Consider the following 18,673-nt stretch of genomic DNA (forward strand, 5'->3'; position numbering starts at 1 on the left):
ACCTTTCTGCTCCCTCATGACCTCTGCATCCTTCCTCTTCTTCCCGTCTCATTCTCATAGCTCCCTCCCCCCTTTCCATGTTCTCAATTTGCTCAGGGGATCGTGACCCTTTTCCCTTCTTCAGGGGACAATGTTTGTCTCTCTTAGGGTCCTCCTTGTTTACTAGCTTCTCTGGCAGTATGGATTGTAGGCTGGTAATCCTTTACTCTATGTCTAAAATCCACATATGAGTGAGTACATCCCATGTTTGTCTTTTTGTGACTGGGTTACCTCGCTCAGAATGGTTTCTTCTAGTTCCATCCATTTTCCTACAAATTTCAAGATTCCAGTTTTTTTTCCCGCTGAGTAGTACAGTATTTCTGTATTCCTGGGTTACCCTGACACTTTGCTGTAGAAGAGGATAACCTTGAACTTCGCATCATTCTGCCTCCACATCCTGAAATTACATGGCTGGAATTATAGGTAAGAGCCACCATGCTAGGTTTCTTTTTCTTCTTTTAAAAAACATTTTCATGTGGACCAGTGTTTTGCCTGTATTTATGTCTGTGCACCATGTGCATGGCTGGTACCCGAGGAAGCCAAAAGAGGATGTCAGATCCCTTGGAACCGAAGTTACTGACAGTTGTCAGCCACCATACTGGGGATTGAACCCAGGACCTCTGGAAGACCAGCCAGTGCTCTTGACCTCTGAGCCATCTCTCCAGCCCTCCATTTCTATTTTTTAACTTTGCTTTTTTATATTCATACATCACCACCTAAGAACAAAAATTTATACACAGGTTTTTGACTATGGGTTCCAGACCTTTGCTCTGGAGGTTTGATGATTCGGTCTCAACGCTTGCATCCAGGAACTAAGTCGACAGTAAGAGTCATGGGGAAGGAATGCAGACCTCCAGGGCAGTCCAGGGACCTGCCCAGCCTGCACAGGGCACACCAGGCCAGAGGTGACTTAGCAACGCAGCATTTTCCTGGGGACACCATACAAGGTGTCCCACCTAACCTGGTATCCTTAGGAAGGGCAGTGTGGAGTGTCAGCGGTGACTGCTGGCCAGTTTGTGCATCCTGACATTAGAGTCTGAATTTTAATCTGATTTACTGTGCTTCCATCCTTGTGCTCATTACTTATTGTTTCTGAATTTTATTTCTTTTTTTGCCAAGGAGGGGTTTTCACAAATAAGAGGGGTCAGATATGAAGACTAAATAAAAAATAAGAAGCCCAAGTTTGGCACCTGAGACACAGCAGCTTTTCTCTATTAAGCCTGAGGAAAGCACGTTTTCTGCCTAGTGTTTCTTAAGTTCCCAGCATGTCCAATACAGAACAGGTGCATCTGAAGAGCAGCCCTGGGTAATCTTCAATCCAAAAGAGACAAGAACCAAGGGGGTGAAGGAGTGACCTAGGGCTGGGGCCACTGAGAAGGCTTATCACTGGAGTCCATTCCCTGTGGATTCTCAGCAGGTTTGTTTGTAGTTGGAAGTCTCCCACTGTCTTTCTCCTTAACAAGGCAGCCAGCAAGCTACCATAAACTTAAAGCTTAACCCACCTTCCCCATGTGACCTTAAGCCACCTTCCCCATGTGACTATCCAGTTCTGGGGTCAGAAACATAGGCTGGCTCTGCTGACTGTACTAAGATGTCGGCAAGACCATGCTCCTTTGCGTGCAAGCTCCAGAGAAAAGCCTATTCCCTTGCCTTCTAGCTGCCGCAGCTGCATTTCTTGGCTTTGAGCCTCTTCTAACTATCCTGAAAGCCAGAGGCATGCATCTTTAAACCTCTTCCTCTGCTTCTATTGTCACACTGCTGGCTTCTGCCACCAGATCTTCCTCTGCTTTTTTTTTTTTTTTTTTTTTTTTTTTTAAATAAGAAACCTATAATCAATGCTTAAGGCCCAACTGGATAATCCAGGATAAACTTCCTCTCAAGATCCTGTCTGCCAAGTCCCTCAACCTAATATGACAGTCACAGGTTCCAAAGAGTCAGAGTTGGATGGTGTTGAAAGCTGTGATTCAGGTGACTACAGTCGTTAAGAATGTGAGTCCCAGTGCCACCGCTCACCGGTTGTACCATTTTTTCTCCTTCCATTACGTGTGTCCAGGGGATGGAACTCAGATGGACAGGCTTGGTGGCAAGTGTCTTTGCTGCTGAGCTATTTCACAAACTATTTAACCATGTTTCTTCATCTGTTAAATGGGCTTACTTACACCATCTACTCTGGGTTTTGTGATGAAATTGAAGGAGCTACAAGAGCAACAGCAGCAAGCTCGGAGGGGCACTGGGACAGTTACAGAACTTGGTGAGGTAGAGCACAACAACTGCTATGTGAATACTGTTGTCACTATTTCTGCCACCACCAGAGTGCTAGTTTACTACAGTTCTCATTAATGTCATCATTCGTTCCCAATGTCCGGCACAACAGAAAGCCTACCATCTGCTGCTTGATGGCATCTTCTTGCCACCTAAGAAGTCATGCTTCCTTCCTGTCTTCTGAGAGTGATTTGGTCTGGGGACAGTCATTTTTTTTTTTTCCCTTTCAGTACATGAATAAACAGGAAGCACAGTCCAGAGGCCTAACTATCAGAGACGAAACCCTGGCAAGCACAGACAGAAGGTCCTCAGAGTCTCCTCTAGCTGCACACAATTCTTTGTTCTTCCTTCAGGGTCACTTTCTCTGCTGGATCTTTACTTCATCATTAGAAACAACTACTTTTCTCTATGAGCCACCAAATCAAGCACAGTACATTTAACAAGAAACAGCCCTCTGTAAATCACCCACATTTAGGAGAAAAGCAAATAAAATAACCAACTACCTTATTTAAATAAGAATGAGACTTCAAATGAACCTCTGGAACATGTCACTGTTACAATCATTGCTGGCAGACAATATGACTGAGGACTTAGCTCAGCCATGGGACTCCCCGGCCAACAGTGAGTGCAATATAATAAGCTCTATGCCTAAAAAGCATGGCTACTTCCTTAAAACAGTGTGCTCTGGACAAAAGAGTCCATGGAAAAGACTAGATACTCAGGGAAAGAAACTCACGCTATGTGAATGCAGAGCCTGGAATTACAGTAAATGAAGACTTAATAAAACACATTGAAAATATATCTCAAAAGTTCATTTTATAAGCAGTACTTTGGGGATTAATTTGAAGCACATGTCTGCTGCTGAGTTGCATGTAAGGGTGGTAACAATGCCAATCAGCACTGTGCAGCAGCTCCCCAGGCAGCGGCAAAGTACGCCAGACCACAGATAAGCTTGAACTTTTAAAAGTGAAGTAAATTTATCGTGTTTCTACATGAAATAATTAACTTTTGACCAAGACTAACTGATTGTAACATATATGGCTACACCTTAGACAAATTTACTAAAAAATTCACAGGAACTGAAAAATCAGATAGTGTCCCACATTGGGACTATCATGGCTTTGGGGCTAAGAGCTGAACTTTAGTGCTGAGAGCTGAATTAAAAGGCATGGGGGCAGTCACCACCAAAATCTAAGGAGGCCAGTGAGCAGCACACATCTTGAAGGTGGAGACCACACACACTGTCTAGCAGCATGGTAGCCAGCCACCGAATGGGCCACACCCAGCACAGATTCTCTAGCAGCCATCTCTCCACGTTTCTTCATTTCATAATTGCCACTCAATTTAATAACCAGTAGTGTTTTCAGAATATGAAATATATGAAGGCAGCTTTTACTTACAGACACACTGAATCCCAAAAGGCAGTTAAATCCACCAGGTAGGCATCCAAACCATAAATAAGATTAGGCTTCTGGGGCCAACATTTCCTCCTGCATGATATATATATTCTGGGCTTGTTTGTCTACCGATGTCAACACTGGAGAGGCAGGCACCCCTCCCTGCCACAATCTCCACCACCAGAAGGGAGGTAACCTCTGGCAAGGAAGGAATGCACAGGGCTTCACCTGAAGATAAGAAAACTCTTGAGCCCAAGGTGGCATCTGTGGTTTTGGATAAATTCATCCACTGCACGTCCTTAGCCTTTAAGCTCTTAAACTTTACCGAAGCATTCCATGTTAACACCGGTCTTCAGCCCAAACCACTTCAGATTATCACATCATGTTTCTTTACCTCTGGATGATCATTAATGGCAGAGGCCTCTTTCTTCACAACTACAGAACTGTCCTTCATAACCATCTCTATTATCTAGTCGCAGTACGTGAAATGATATTTTAATTTTGTATGCTATTCCTACTTTGAATCCACAAATTGGTTACCAACACTGCTTTTAAGGCAAAAGGAAATGCGTAATATTTTTACACTTTTTGAAACATGGCGTCATGTAGTTCAGGCTGGCTTCAAACTTGCTGCATAGCTGAGGATGACCTGGGATTTCTGATCCTTCTGCCTCACCTCTTGAATGACGGGAATGACAGGTGTGTGCCATCACACCTGATTTACTTACTCAGTACTCAGGCTTTCATATACACCCACCAAACACTCTACATCCAGAACCCCAGGTCTGAGTTTGTAGGAGAGTCTGTGCTTCAGAAGACTTGCAAGAAAGTTAATCCACAACACAAGAGCAAGGCTTGCTGTCCTGTCCTCTGCGACATGTAAAGCTTGCTTGGCACATACTGAAGTCTTGGAGAAATCTGACCTGGTATCTCCTGAGTGAAAAACATGCATTATTTGTAGTTTTCAAGTTGCCCAGCTCCAATCGCTAAAGTACAATGGATACTGTTTCTGTGTTTTGTTCAACAAATGGAAAGAGAAGAAAATAGGAGATTGCTGATAAGTATCTGTGATTCAAGACCTTCAAATGACTCCGCCTGGATACAGCTGAAAGGTCTAAAAAGCAACCATGAAGAAGGCTTTGTAGGTGAGGTACCATTGTGAGCTGATCACTTTCACAGAAAAGGGACACATTACACAGCCTTGGCTCTACTTTCCACACTCACCTTTTATCTGAATTGGGGAAGAAAAAAAAGCCTAAAGCAAAGGTCTATTATGAACTTTTTTTTCAAGAATGCAAAGTGTGGTCTTTACTGGAAGCTGTTCTGTGTCATATTTCACAGCTATATCCTCATCTAAATCAGTAAGAATTATCAAAATATAACCCCATTATGAGGAAAATGCTAAATCATGCTGTACTACCTATCATGGAAGAAGCCAGGAAAAGTATTGTTTTATAATAAACATTTAAAAGATTTTTATAATACTTAAATATATTTTATCCATCTTGAAAATTCATATTCCAGGTGTGCTGAGTGCCAAACATAGCATTTAATAGAGATTATTACTACCTTTTGATTTTATTTTTTTGTCTTTGGTTTTCAAGACAGGGTTTCTCTGTGTAGCCCTGGCTGTTCTGGAACTCACTCTGTAGACCAGGCTGGCCTGGAGATCCGCCTGCCTCCCGAGTGCTGGAATTAAAGACATGTGCCACTACTGACCAGCAGGATTTGATTTTTTATAATACAAATTCTTAGTACTGTAAAAGCTAAGCATGTTAATACATGTACATACTGGTATTCCAAAGTTGAAAGTCAGAAACATTAAATATCACTCCTCTATTTGTGAGAGACTATGAAATAATCCATACTGCATACCTCACTTTCACTGACTTTTCACCAGCTCTCCATATTCCTTAATCTGTAAGAAATGGAAACTGAAAAATAACTATCTTTGGTTAAGTTAATCTTTCTGTGTTTTATCCACCTTAATATAGTAATAGTACTTACACCTTATGGGATTGTTATGTGCATCAAATAATAAGCTGATATTTGTAAAACATATAAAAGTATTTAATACATAGCATTATCTATTTAATTTGTCAGGTTATTATTCATGTGTGTGTGGAGGAGTGTACATGTAAAGTCAAAGGGCAACTAGAGCTGGTTCTCTCCTTTCACCATGAGTTCTGGGGGGATCTAACTCAGGTCACGAGGTTTGCTTACTCACTAAAGCCATCTCTTGGTCTAATAAGCATTATTTACATTTTAAATATAGTGTAAACTTAAGCACTCAGAGAGGTAAAAATATAAATTACAAAGAGACCATTTATGGTACCTGGTCATCTGGCAAAGATTTAGAAGATGTGTAATTCAGATCAGCTTCCACCTTTCTACCTTGCTAAGAGCCCTTCCCAGAAGGCAGACCCCTTCTTACAACACCATGCTATGTATTTTCTGGAGCTGTCACCTAGCCATAATGCAGGAGCACTGAGAAAAACAACATGCTGCTCTAAAAGAGCTTCTTATACATTCTTTCCAGTAATAGCTCACAACAGAATCCAGACTGGTGCAGTCATCAGAAGTGAATTGGTTTCCTCAGACCAAGAACTTCTGCTAGATTATCTACTCCGAAGAAAGAGATGCCAGCTAGAGAGAGACATGGCTGGCGTTGTTTTCTGTAGCAGTGTTGAGGGCCTATTTCCTTCAAAGTACTGGTAAAATGTGGTAGAGACACGCTGTGGGCAACATGCACCAGAATCAAATGCTATGTGAAAAAACAATAATCAATTCCTATTATATAAATGAAATACTTGCATATTTCATTTGAATACTTGTAAATATATTAAAATATTTACCTTTGAAGTGAGGAATATGAAGGTTTAGGGTTAAAAAAGAAATACTGAAATTATTATTAAAATAGATCAAATTATTTAATTATTGTTACATCCTTCCATTCTTAAAGGCTAAACTTGTTCCTGGGCACACCAACATGTGTTGGATGCTCTGATTATAGTAACACAAGCAAGCTCTGCAATGTAACTATGTGGGCACAGTTTCCGGTCATTTCTCAAAAAAGCCATGATGTTTTCTGATGTAAATGAACGGCTCTAAGAAAGGCATGAAACTAAAGAAATTTAAATAGCAGGCAAGTCTGGTTTAGTATCTTCCTCCCTCTAAGCCCTCCAGCCTCTCGCCTCTGCCTTCTGAGCATTGGAATCATAGGCACGTGCCACCACATCCGGTTCTTTCAAGCATTTTACTATAACTCCTTCGTCCTTTGACACTATCACTCTGAGACATCAAGCATCAAATGAAATTCCCGTCCAGAAGAGCAGTTATAAAAGCTTGGCCTTTTCAGTGTGCTTGCGTGTGTTGTATGGGTTTGGTGTCTTTGTGGTCATCCACTCTGTACAAAAAACGCCATGGCTGTGATTCTAGATCAGAAGGCAGCCAGCTGGAGCAGGGAGCCATAGTTAGCTGATCCTCTAAATGAAGAATGGCTTTTACATTTTTAAAGAACTGAGAACAACAATCGCATGCAACAAACTGTGCAGCTTCACTAAAACATTCAGTACCCGATTTCTCACAGAAAAATTTCAGAGTCTTGTTACAGATTCTAGAGTTTTGTTTTTTTGTTGTTGTTGTTTTGTTTTTTAAGGCAGGGTTTCTCTGTGTAGCCCTGACTGTTATGGAACTCACTCTGTAGACTAGGCTGGCCTAGAACTCACAGAGATAATGCCTGTTCTGCCTCCCAAGTGCTGGGATTAAAGATGTGCACCACCACTGGGTGGATTCTTGATTTTTAAAGTGGATTAATAACCTGTTAATTGTTTGGAAATCATAAATGGAAATAACTGGTGATTATGAAATTGTATATTCTAAATACTGGAAAGTCATGAATACAATGGCCAGGTGGCTAGTATGTTAACATGGAAAAAAGATAAACACTTCATAACAGCAAACCATTGTATCTTGTGAAGGATAGTGAAAAATCATTCATAATTTTCAGTTGATTCTTTGTATGTCATCTGAATTTTCTAGATGCACATATTGTATTCATAACAAGAAGCAAAAATACATACAGGAATATGCATATGTTATGTTTTCTTTTTGTGCTGGGAAGGTAAAACAACTGGTTAGGAACATTCAGTGTGGCTTGTGGCTAATGAGATAGAGGAATACACGTAATCATGCACCATGCTTACAGTCACAGTCTTACCGTCTTAATCATGCACCATGCTTACAGTCACACACAGTCTTACCATCATAATCATGCACCATGCTTACAGTCACAGTCTTACCATCTTGCATTAGAGCATTTACTAGGTAACCAACCACACTCCTGAAAATGTCTACACTGAGGCTATCCACTTACTTTCACTGTCATGTTTGCTGATCCTACAAGTTTAGTATGCATCATTTAAATAGTTGAAAGTTGGATAGCTGAAGAAAGAAAGTGTTACTAAAAGCATTGTTATTATTAAATCTTACTGAGTAAAGTCCACACACACTGTCCACAGCTAGACAGCTGGTAATAATGTGTTTCTTAGGAAGAAGTTGTGGGGAAATACTTAGTAAGCAAGTAGGCCAAGACTGGGCTCAAGTCCAGCCACCAGGGACTATGTGGAAAGGTCACTCAGGGTGGAAGGTCAAAGGAGGCTAAGCTGTTTTGCAGGAGTGTAGGAGAGAAACAGGCTTTTCTTTTTCCTGAGGAGAGGGAACAGCCTCTAGGAGATGGTAACAGCCCCGGGGGTCACCAGAGTACCAAAACTTTGCAGAGGTGAGTCATAGACACATTAAAATATTAGCTCATACTTACTGTCAAAAATTTAAAACCCAGGATATTGATAAAATCATCAGTTACTTCAAAATCTTTTTTAAACAAACAAATGTACATCTGTTTAAATATAGCAACAGATCAAACAGGGAAAAATGAATAGAGGTCTTTAAAATATGGGTAACATGGAGGAAGTAGTATAACATATTTGTGGATTTCCTGGAGCAGAGGCATTTTATATAAGAGGTTCTGTAGATACTGTCATACGGCTGTACTTGTGGGATAAAACAAACCCATCCCAACAAGACAGAAAGCACTTTCCATATTGAGTGGCAAAATTAAGATACCAGATTACATCAAGAGGTTGGCAGTTGCATTTCTAATATCACAGAGTACTGAGAACCAACTAAACAGATGCAATTGTGCTATCAGACTTAAGACTATTATTGCAAAACCTACTCTTCAAACAATTAAGACCCTTGAAATCACAATATTTTCAATATAGCAGTAAGGAATATCAAACTTCTAAAAACAATAGCAAGAAGAAAATTTATGTTCTTATATTCTTTATATGATCTCTAGCAATAAAATAATTTGCTTTTGGTATTAAAATCACCATAAATCCTTCAGTTGCTTAAAAATTATAGAACTTAGAACTTTCAGAAGCAGAAGTTACCATACATTAGGTGCCAAGAGCAAAACTATAGGCACCATAGAGTTCTCTTCAAACAAAGCAGGCCATGCTCATGAACAACAGAAATACGGTCAGGGTGGAGGACTGTTTATTACAAACATAGTTTGTAGCATATGTAGCTCTGAACTATCTGTACACCTAAGACATGTAAGTACACAAAAGGATTTTCAATTATATTTGTCACAGACCTAAGCCTCCTTTTTCAAAACCAGTTGTTGCAAGCATCCCCAGGATTTCAAGACATGATTTTTTTTTTTTTTAAAAAAAAGACTTATTTTATTTTTATGAGATGAGTGTTTTGTCTGGGATGTGTGCCTCATGTATGCCTGGTGCCCATGGAACTTAGAGGAGGATATATAGACTTATAGACTGTTGTGAGCCACTGTGTGGGTGCTGGGAATGGGACCTGGGTCCTCTGCTAGAACAAGTGCTCTTAACTGCTGAGCCACCTCTCCAATCCCCAGGGTTACTTTTTTGAGAGAAAATTTTTATGTAATCGATGATTTCTGTTTATCAATAAAATTCAGAGAACAAAGAGTAGGTAACTTTTTGAGCAACAGCTACTGGTAACTCAGGAAACCATTGGTGGGGGGGGGCTGAGGAATTTCATAGTCTTTCTCCATCTGCCTCTAACAGCCTGTATCCCCACATTTTCAAGGCCTTCTTTCTCACCCCAGGAGCCACATTACTTTCAAGACCTTTATTTCCAACTCCAAGATAGTCACACCTTAAGTTTCTATCTTTAGTTCAAACTGGCATTTCCTAACTTTAAATTCGAAATGTCATTATCAGTATATATGGGTACCATAAAACCTCCACATTCTAAACTCAACTTTTCTCCAATCTCTCATGATCCCTGCTTTATTATTTCTATTTTAGTCAATTAGCTGCTTCACTTTATAAGAATATGTAGTTCCAGAATCATCCACATATCTCAAGCTCATCCATGCCACAGAGCCCAAAACAGTCATGTTCCCCTCTTCTCTGTTTTCCACCTAGTCTCCAGTTCCCATGAACTTACTCTCCAATCCCATTGCTACTATCTTAGTTCACACCTTCCCCTTCAATAATAGTTTGCTATAATCAACTTTTTGCTTACCCATTCTCTTTGCTTCCTATTCCTATGGCTTCAATGTGCTCAGTCTTTACACTGGTGGCAATCTGGGTTCTCAGGCAGATATTCCTATAAAGAGCATATGCTGAGTATGGGGAACAGATATGTAATTGGTTTCGAAAGCTTGCCCATCATTCTGGTTATTGTGACACTTCTTCAGACTTGGAAGCGAGCACACTGAGGCGACTGTAATATCCAGACCTGTATAGCTGGAGAAAGGGAAAGACTTCTGAGCAACACTAGCCCTTGACACTGAAGACATAACCTCAAAGATTCTAGTTAAATTAGAGACTTTCCTAAAGAATATGCCAAAGGAAATCACAATCACAAGTTTTCTAAGATCAGTTCTAGGGGAAATAATTCATAATAGTGGTGTAAGAACTTCCTGAGTTTCAGTGAAAAACTATATTCACATTTCTGTTTCAAATTGGCTTTCCTAATACAATGCCTAGTGTAGACTGACTTCAAAGCTTTGTACCCACAACCCCCTTTCATCTTCACAGTAACCCCATGACGTGAATATTACTGTCACCATTTTATATACAAGGATGCCAAGGCTTAACAGTTGTGTACCACGCTGAAGTAGTAAGAGTCAAGAATCAGTCAAGCCTATTTTTCTACATTTGGTATCTCTAACCTCTGAGGTCTGATAAGTGACTGGAGGAGTGGGGGTAAGAAGGACAAGAAGCATATGTCATTTGAAAGGGCTTCAGAGAACTGTAAAACAATTTCCCCACTTTTAAAAAACGTAAAAAAGATTCCTGAATAAAAAGAAAAAGCAACAAAAAAAGAAGAAAAAGCAAACAAATCCAGTTTGTTCTCCCCCCTCTCTCTCACACACACACACAGACAGAGAGAGAGAGAGAGAGAGAGAGAGAGAGAGAGAGAGAGGAATTAAAGAGTTATCTGGGGCCAGAGAGATGGCCTAGTGGGTAAAGGTGCTTGATGTCAAGCCTGACAACTTGAGTTTGATCCATAGAATCCACATGGAAGAAGGAGAAAAAATTCCTGCAAGTTGCTCTCTGACCTCCACACATGCTCCCCCTACTCTCACCAATGATGATGATGATGATGGTAATAATAATAAAAGCATAGATGATAAGATAATTTCAATTTAAAGTTAAGACATAATAGTAAGGAAAAGCCAAACAAAATGACTAAGGGAGGGGAAAATGGCCTTTGCTGACCGTAAACAGCAATTATTATATATGCAATGTGTGCATACATAATGATGTGAAGTCCTCCAGGGCAGCTTTCAAAGACTTCTTTCTACACTAAACGTCCAAATTGATTTTTTATACACTTATTTATTTATTTTAGATTAAAAAAATTCACTTCTAATCTTGTTTTTTCATTCCTTGTGAGGTGCCAGCATGCCCTGCCCTTTCGAGCCTGATGTTGGGATGAGAAATCAGATAACCAGGTTATCAGAGAACCACAGGTGTCTGAGACCCAACCTTAGGACCTCTTTCCTACACCTGGCACTTTCTCAAGTGCCTGTTTCTTACCCTTCCAGCACTAGGGATTTAGTTGGCGTTCTTTTCTTCCTTTGGTACTGTTGCCAAGTGCTTTTCTCACCTGGCGTTCTTTCTCCTAGGCTGGCTATGAACACTCTGCTCTTTCTTTACTGCCTCCCAAGGAGACTGGAGGTCCTCCTTTCTTCCTTCCTAAGAGCTTTCCTGTTAATCAATATAGAGACCAGGAGTGCATTACAAACATGGAAAGAAAGTTTAACTTTGCTCATTGTGATTTTAGTATTTACAGACTCCTAGTCTGTAGACTAAATTATCCCAGAAGACAATGAGCTCATTTGTTGTCTTTCCCTCAAGGCACTCAGAGTTCTTTGAGGTATCTTATTTGCATGACCCAAACCTAACGGCAACTGGCACATAAAGAGATGGCAGTACAAGCCTACCGGATTAATGATTGAAAGTAAGCAAGCCAGCCCAATGTGGTGGCACAGGTCTGGAGGCAGTGACAAGTAGCTGTCTGTGAGTTCAAAGCCAGCCTAGTCTGCACAGTGAGTCTAGGACAGTCAAGACTAACTACATAGAGAGATCTTGTCTCAAAAATAAAAACAAAACAACTAAGTAAGCTACAGAAGAATTTAACAAACTTGATTGATTACTGATTTAATTGATCACTCACTACTGTTGATTACTGATGAAATTTCAAGCCAATACCAATGAAATGAATTGTCTTATGAAGCAAACTTAAGCGAAGATCGATGTAGCATGAAAACTAAAAACTCAGATATTGGGGTATATGCTGAAAGATCAGAGTAGTAAAGGAGCCAGCAACTAGAGAGACTTATCTCTACCGAATCCTCAGACCAAATGAGCTATCCTGTCTCTAGGAACCCTCAGACTGAATGCCTAGACTGCCATGCTCCTCAGACTGCATGGACTCCTGTCTCTTCCTGCTCTGTATTACCCTTTCCACCTGTCTCCTGTCTCCACCTCCTTAGTGCTGGGATTAAAGGTGTGTCACTCCAAGTGCTGGGATCTCCTTTGTGAGTACTCTGTTTTTCTCTTTTAGATGGGATCAATTTTGTGTAGACCAGGGTGGCCTTGAACTCACAGAGATCCATCTGCCTCAGTCCCTCAAGTACTGGGATTAAAGGTGTGTACCACCACTGCCTGGCCTCTGTGGCTAACTAGTACCACTAGCTTTACACTCTGATCGTCAGGCAAGCTTTATTTGTTCTATCATAAACAGATCGAACATTCTAAAGAAACACTGCACTGGCTTTAGGAAAAACTATGTAAAATGGGCACAGTGGTACAGACCTATAATCTGAGTCTGGGAAGATGAGACCAGAGCCTGGGCTGCACAGTCAGACACGTTAAAAGCTCCAATGTCACATAGAAGGGGTTGGTGTTGAATGACCTATCATTTTTATAGCAATAACAGTACCCACTTTTATGTAGTAAATGAAAAGAAAATAAAAGGCTGATTTTGGCTTGTTGCTACTATGCACGTGCAGCTGATAAAGCATTTCAAAAAGTCCCACATCAAGAAATAATCAGCTTAAAAAACTCACAGCTGCTAGTATAAGCCTCACTTGTAGCCTTTTAATTCTGTGACTAAAAGAGAAAGCAAAATCAAATTCAGTAACTTAGGATAATAAGCTCTGCCCCCCTCCCCCCACCAGTTGTTAAATCTATGCTTTAGGAAGAGCAATCCCATCTCTCAGACACTTCTTTGCTGGTTTCTAGGCTCCTCCCCTCTTCTTCCAGACAGTGAGCTCTTTCTTAACTGACAAGCTTCCCATTGTTTTGATTTATAGCACTGGCCTGAATAACCAACTCCACAGCCCTGTACATGACATGAGAGCAGAGCTTTGGAGCTGCGACCCCAAACACCATTCACTTAAAATGAGAGATGAATCTTTGAACAGTCTAGTTTTGAAATTGACTACATTTTAAATATAAAACAATTAAATTCTCCAGAAGCGTCACAAAACCACACGGCATGAGGTTCCTGCAAACTCAGTCACCAAGCGTGGCATCACATCACAGGCTTCAGTGTCCCTTCTCTTTGGGGACTACTGCACATCACCTCTTCCTCGTCCTGCCCCATTATTCTCAGCAGCTCCTTCATTTTCCACAACAATAAAGGTCTAGGTCCCATAGCTTCCTTCTGCTCACATGCACATTTGACTGGGGTGAAAAGCAATAACCTCTGAAAGGAGGAACTGGAGCAGGGAGTGGTCATGGATTCCTAAAATCCCTCATGGAAGGTTAATGCAGGAGGACCCCAAAAACTGATGGCAGCCCGAGCTGAATAGCAAACTTGTCTTAAACAACAAAGTAAAAAGCTACTCTTCAGTTTTTCTGCTATGTATGTACATACATCATTACAAATCATGTAAGTCACTTAGCCACCCACTCCTGCCTTCTCTGAACCCTGGTCCACGGGTTACCTCTGCCTACTAACTTTACCATCTTCCTTGAATCATCAAGATGCTCAAAATCTTCTTTAGGACTTTTGTAGTCAGGGTCTCACTTTGTAGCTCAAGTTGGCCTGGAGCTTCATATGTAGTTCAGGCTAGCTTCCAACTTGTGATTGTCATGCTCAGTCAAAATCTTCTATTATTAAAACCACAAAAGAGTATAAACCACCTCCCTTCCTCAGGGCTTTGAAATTCTCCACCAGCTACTGCCCTCTCAGGAGGCTCACTGAGGCTTCTTAGAGAGCATTTGTTTATTCTCAGTTTTGGTCCCTCATCTCTCATTCCTCCCTCCATTCTGGCACAACCAGATCGCTCCAGAAACAGCTCTCGCTTTCATGAGTCCCTCTGGTAACCAACAGAATCACACCTCCTTAGCCACGGCATCATTTCTAGTTCAGCACTGAGCCCTTCCTTGGCCTTCTTGTGGTTTACATCCTCCCAGGCTTATTCTCAGACTTCCCACTCAATTACCTTGGTGGTCTGGGTGAAAAATGTTCCCCACAGACTCGTATTTGAAGCCTTGATCCCCAGGTTGTGGTGCTGTTTGGGAGGCTTTGGAACCTTTAGAGGAAATATGTCACTAGGAAGAGGTGGTCTTTGAGGTTTTATAGCTTCATTCCACTTCCGGTTTTTTTTCTTCTCTTCCTCTATCCTTCCCTTGCACCTTCACCCCACATCTCTGCTGCTCCCCCCCCACCCCCAGCAAAGGACTCTGTCTCTCTGGAACTCTAAGCCAAAAGAAATTCTTTCTTAGGTTGTTTTGGTCACATGGCCACAGCAACAGAAAAGTGACTAATGCCATTACCTCAACTCCTTCAGACCCTTGTATTTGGTACTTGTGGGGTTTGGCTGTAGTATTTTTTGTTCTTGTTGCTATTTCCTTTTTTCTTTTTCTATTTGCCACGTATGTCAGTTGTCATCACCACAGTTAAGACACCTCTTCAGTGCTAATGACACTCAATCAGGCTCTGCAGTACTTTTCCTGAGTTCTACTTAAGAGAATAAGTTTCCTCCACCCTGATTAGAGTTCGTTGGTTCTTCCTTCCTCACCACACCACATTTAATCCATTAGCAACCCCTCAAAGTCTACTACCACTCAAATCTACCCACTATTCTCCCATGCCTTCTTCCTCCATCCCATTTCAAGCCATCGGCATCACCTCTTAGCCTTCAAGAATCCTCTCAGGACTCCAGGCATGATCTCCTGCTTCCCTTCCTTTTTTTTTTTTTTTTTTTTTTTTTTTTTTTTTTTTTTACAAGGCAGCAAGAATCATGGTTTTAAAACCAAACTTTTTTTTTTTTAATTAAAGTGTTTTCTTTTTTTTTTTTCTTGATGACAGTCATTCTGACTGGGGTGAGATGGAATCTTAGTGTAGTTTTAGTTTACATTCCCTGGTGGCTAAGGGCACTGAAATACTTCAAATATTTTTGGCCATTTTTATTTCTTTTGAGAGCTGTCTATTTGGCTCATTAACACAGTATTTATCCTACAGGGGTTTTGGAGTTTAATTTTGGAGTTCTTTATATATTCTTGATGTTAATCACCATCAGATCTGTAACTGACAAAGATTTTCTTCATCCTATACCCTGTCTCTTCTCTTTGTGATGTTTCCCTTATTATGCAGAAGCCTTTTAATTTCATGTAATCCCGATGATAATTTGTGGGGTTATTTCCTTGTGCTGTTAGGGGTTATACAGCTCTTGAGTATACACTCAAAGGACTAAACCAACATCACAGAGATACTTGGACATCCATGTTTATTGCTGCACTACTCATAACAGCTAAGAAACAGAACCAAATTAAGTATCCATCAGCAGATAGATGGATAAAGAAAAGACTGAACTCAAATACAAAGGAATTAAAGAGCCATCAAGAATGAAATCATGACATCTGGAAGAAAATGGAGGTCATTAGATTAATAAGCCATCTCATAAAGATAAACATTGTGTGTTTTCTCTCATGTGCAGAACCTAGATTTAAATTTATGTGTTAGTGAGTTGTGTCTATGAGAGGAGAGGGAGAAATCTCAGGAGGGCAGGAGGGCAATGGAATATATGTGGCATGAAAGCAGAAGGGAAACCACTGCCAGGGGAACAAAAGGAACAGGTTTTAGTCATATGTGTAGGCACATACAGGTTTAGTCATGTGTGTATGCACATACACACCGATATATATATATATATATATATATATATATATATTATATATATATATGTACACATGCATGAAAATGTCATAATGAAACTCATTGCTTAGTTACTAACTTAGAAATTTAATAACAAAAGCTCCATAGTGGGCCCTGGCTACTTTTCTCCCACTTTCTTCACACTGACATGTCCACAGAAACACATCTTGTTTCCTTTCGCCTCCTTACCACACTTTCTCCTGTCTTAGCCTCTGTAACTGGTAAATGTATGAACACACTTCCTTCCTGTTTTTATATTAACTACTGCCAACCCCAGTCTAGAAGTCACCCACCTGGACACTTTATCCCTTTGTGTCTGGCCTATTACTTCCACATATATTTTACATTTACTTCAAAGTCCTCTTGGGAAGAAAGGTGTTATCTTCCTTTGTTTGTCCTGGCTGATCAGAATGGGAATTCAATGGGAGGAGCCCAAACAATTCAATAACTTGGCGAAATAAACTATCAGAGGCCTTGTTATAAATAATCAGAGTTTTGTGCCTCCTGCAAGTACCTGCCACATCTGCAGGTTGGGGTGAACTAGTAACACAATTGCTGAGCAAATTCTTTCCCCACAGACTTGCATAATTAATCAACTCTTAAATTATGACTTAAAAAACAGTTTATTCCATTTTATCCGAGTCTTCAAAAAGTTTTCTATACAAAAAAAACTCAACATCTGGCAAACATTAGCAGATAAATACAGATAAGCTTCAAAGACCTCAGTGATATTTACAAAATGAACTAGTTGTACTTCTGTAACACTGAAGACTCTGTATGTTCCATTTCTAGCATGAATAACCTGCAATTCTGGGTGATTAACAAGACATCCTCAAGGTTCTGTGTGTCAGCAGTAAGGCTAGGAATGAAGTTGGCATGTTACATATTAAAAGGTTAATTATAAAATAATTTCAAAAAATAATTCTATTAAGAACTAGTAAAGCTGGGCAGTGGTGGTGCACATACTTTTAATCCCAGCACTTGGGAGGCAGAGGCAGGTGGATCTCTGTGAGTCTGAGGCTAACCTGGTCTACAGAGATAGTTCCAGGACAGATAGGGCTACCCAGAGAAACCTTGCCTCAAAAAAATGGGAGGGGAAAAACAAACAAAAACTAATCAACAACTTCCAATAAATGCTTCTTGAACTAAACTTAAGTATTAAAAATAGATACACTAAAAGATAGATACACCATAGTATACAACAGTCTCTACAAAAAGGAAATTAAAGAGTAAGAAATCTGAGCTCTAACAAGGGAAGGGCTAATGATCTTGTGGTCTAGATTAGATCTCAAATGTAATGACCTAAGAAATCAAAGAAAACAAGATAATTTATATTTAATGGGCATTACCATGTCTCTATCGTATAGAGAGGTATCAGAGGAGGGAGGTCATTTCTAGCTAAAATGTCTGTCTTTATACTCAGGTTTTTAGTGGGTTTCTTAAGTATGAAAGAGTTGGCTGAGAATAAGACAGTGGTTCTCAACCTTCCTAATGCTAAGACCCTTTAATACAGTTCCTCATGTTGTGATGACCCCAGCCATAAAATTATCTTGTTGCTGCTTCATAACTTTAATTTCAATACTATTTTGAATCGTAATGTAAATATTTTTGGAGATAGAGGTTTGCCAAAGGGGCCAAGACTCACAGGTTGAGAATCACTGCTAAAAGACAAAGTAAACAAACAACAAGAAAAACTGAATCCGACAGAAAAAGGGGTAAAAACAGAGATCCTAAAATATATTAGCTACTAACATGACTGGGAGGGATTATCAGCAAAGTGGAGATTTACACCTGACTAATTCAAGTTAAGAAATCCTAACTTGATTCCATAGGAAAAGGCATTGCTGAGGAACCAAGCTGGAGACAGAATACAGGATAAATTTCAAGAAAAGAAAGACCAGACAGACAAGAGGGAAATTTAACCACACTACACTTGGATTATTGTAAAGGCCTAGGATGGGGAATGGGCTTTGGGGATCTGAGAGACAGTGAAAACAACAGGTTAACTGGTGACCTGGGACTAGATAGGTTTTCTTCCTGCTGTGAAAGAAAATGGCATCCAACATATGCTTCATTCATTCAGGCTTAAAATGGGTCTGGTGACTTGTCCTCTTGAAAACTTTTTGTTCTCGCAGAGGATCCAGGGTCGAGTCTCAGTACCCATATGGCAACTCACAATTGTCCGTAACTCTAGTCCTAAGGGACCCAATGCCCCTTTCGAACTTCCAAGGGCACCAGACATGCACATG

General features: G+C 40.3%; 1 protein-coding gene across 3 annotated transcripts in view; it reads right to left on the minus strand.

Moving 5' to 3' along the window:
- The window catches only part of Trak2 (trafficking kinesin protein 2), a 57,348-nt gene that overhangs the window by 33,947 nt on the left and 4,728 nt on the right, over window positions 1-18,673 (minus strand). The window contains exon 2 of one of the 3 annotated variants that reach the window (XM_027396976.2): window positions 10,269-10,492. The exons of 1 other annotated variant lie outside the window; for it this stretch is intronic. The gene's annotated coding sequence lies outside the window, so the exon portion shown is untranslated. Of the gene's footprint in view, window positions 1-3,701; window positions 3,919-10,268; window positions 10,493-18,673 lie in introns of those variants that run through there. One more of the 3 variants, XM_027396977.2, reaches the window with a different exon arrangement.

The sequence above is a fragment of the Cricetulus griseus genome, chromosome 2 (genome assembly GCF_003668045.3).
Source record: "Cricetulus griseus strain 17A/GY chromosome 2, alternate assembly CriGri-PICRH-1.0, whole genome shotgun sequence".
Taxonomy (NCBI): domain Eukaryota; kingdom Metazoa; phylum Chordata; class Mammalia; order Rodentia; family Cricetidae; genus Cricetulus; species Cricetulus griseus.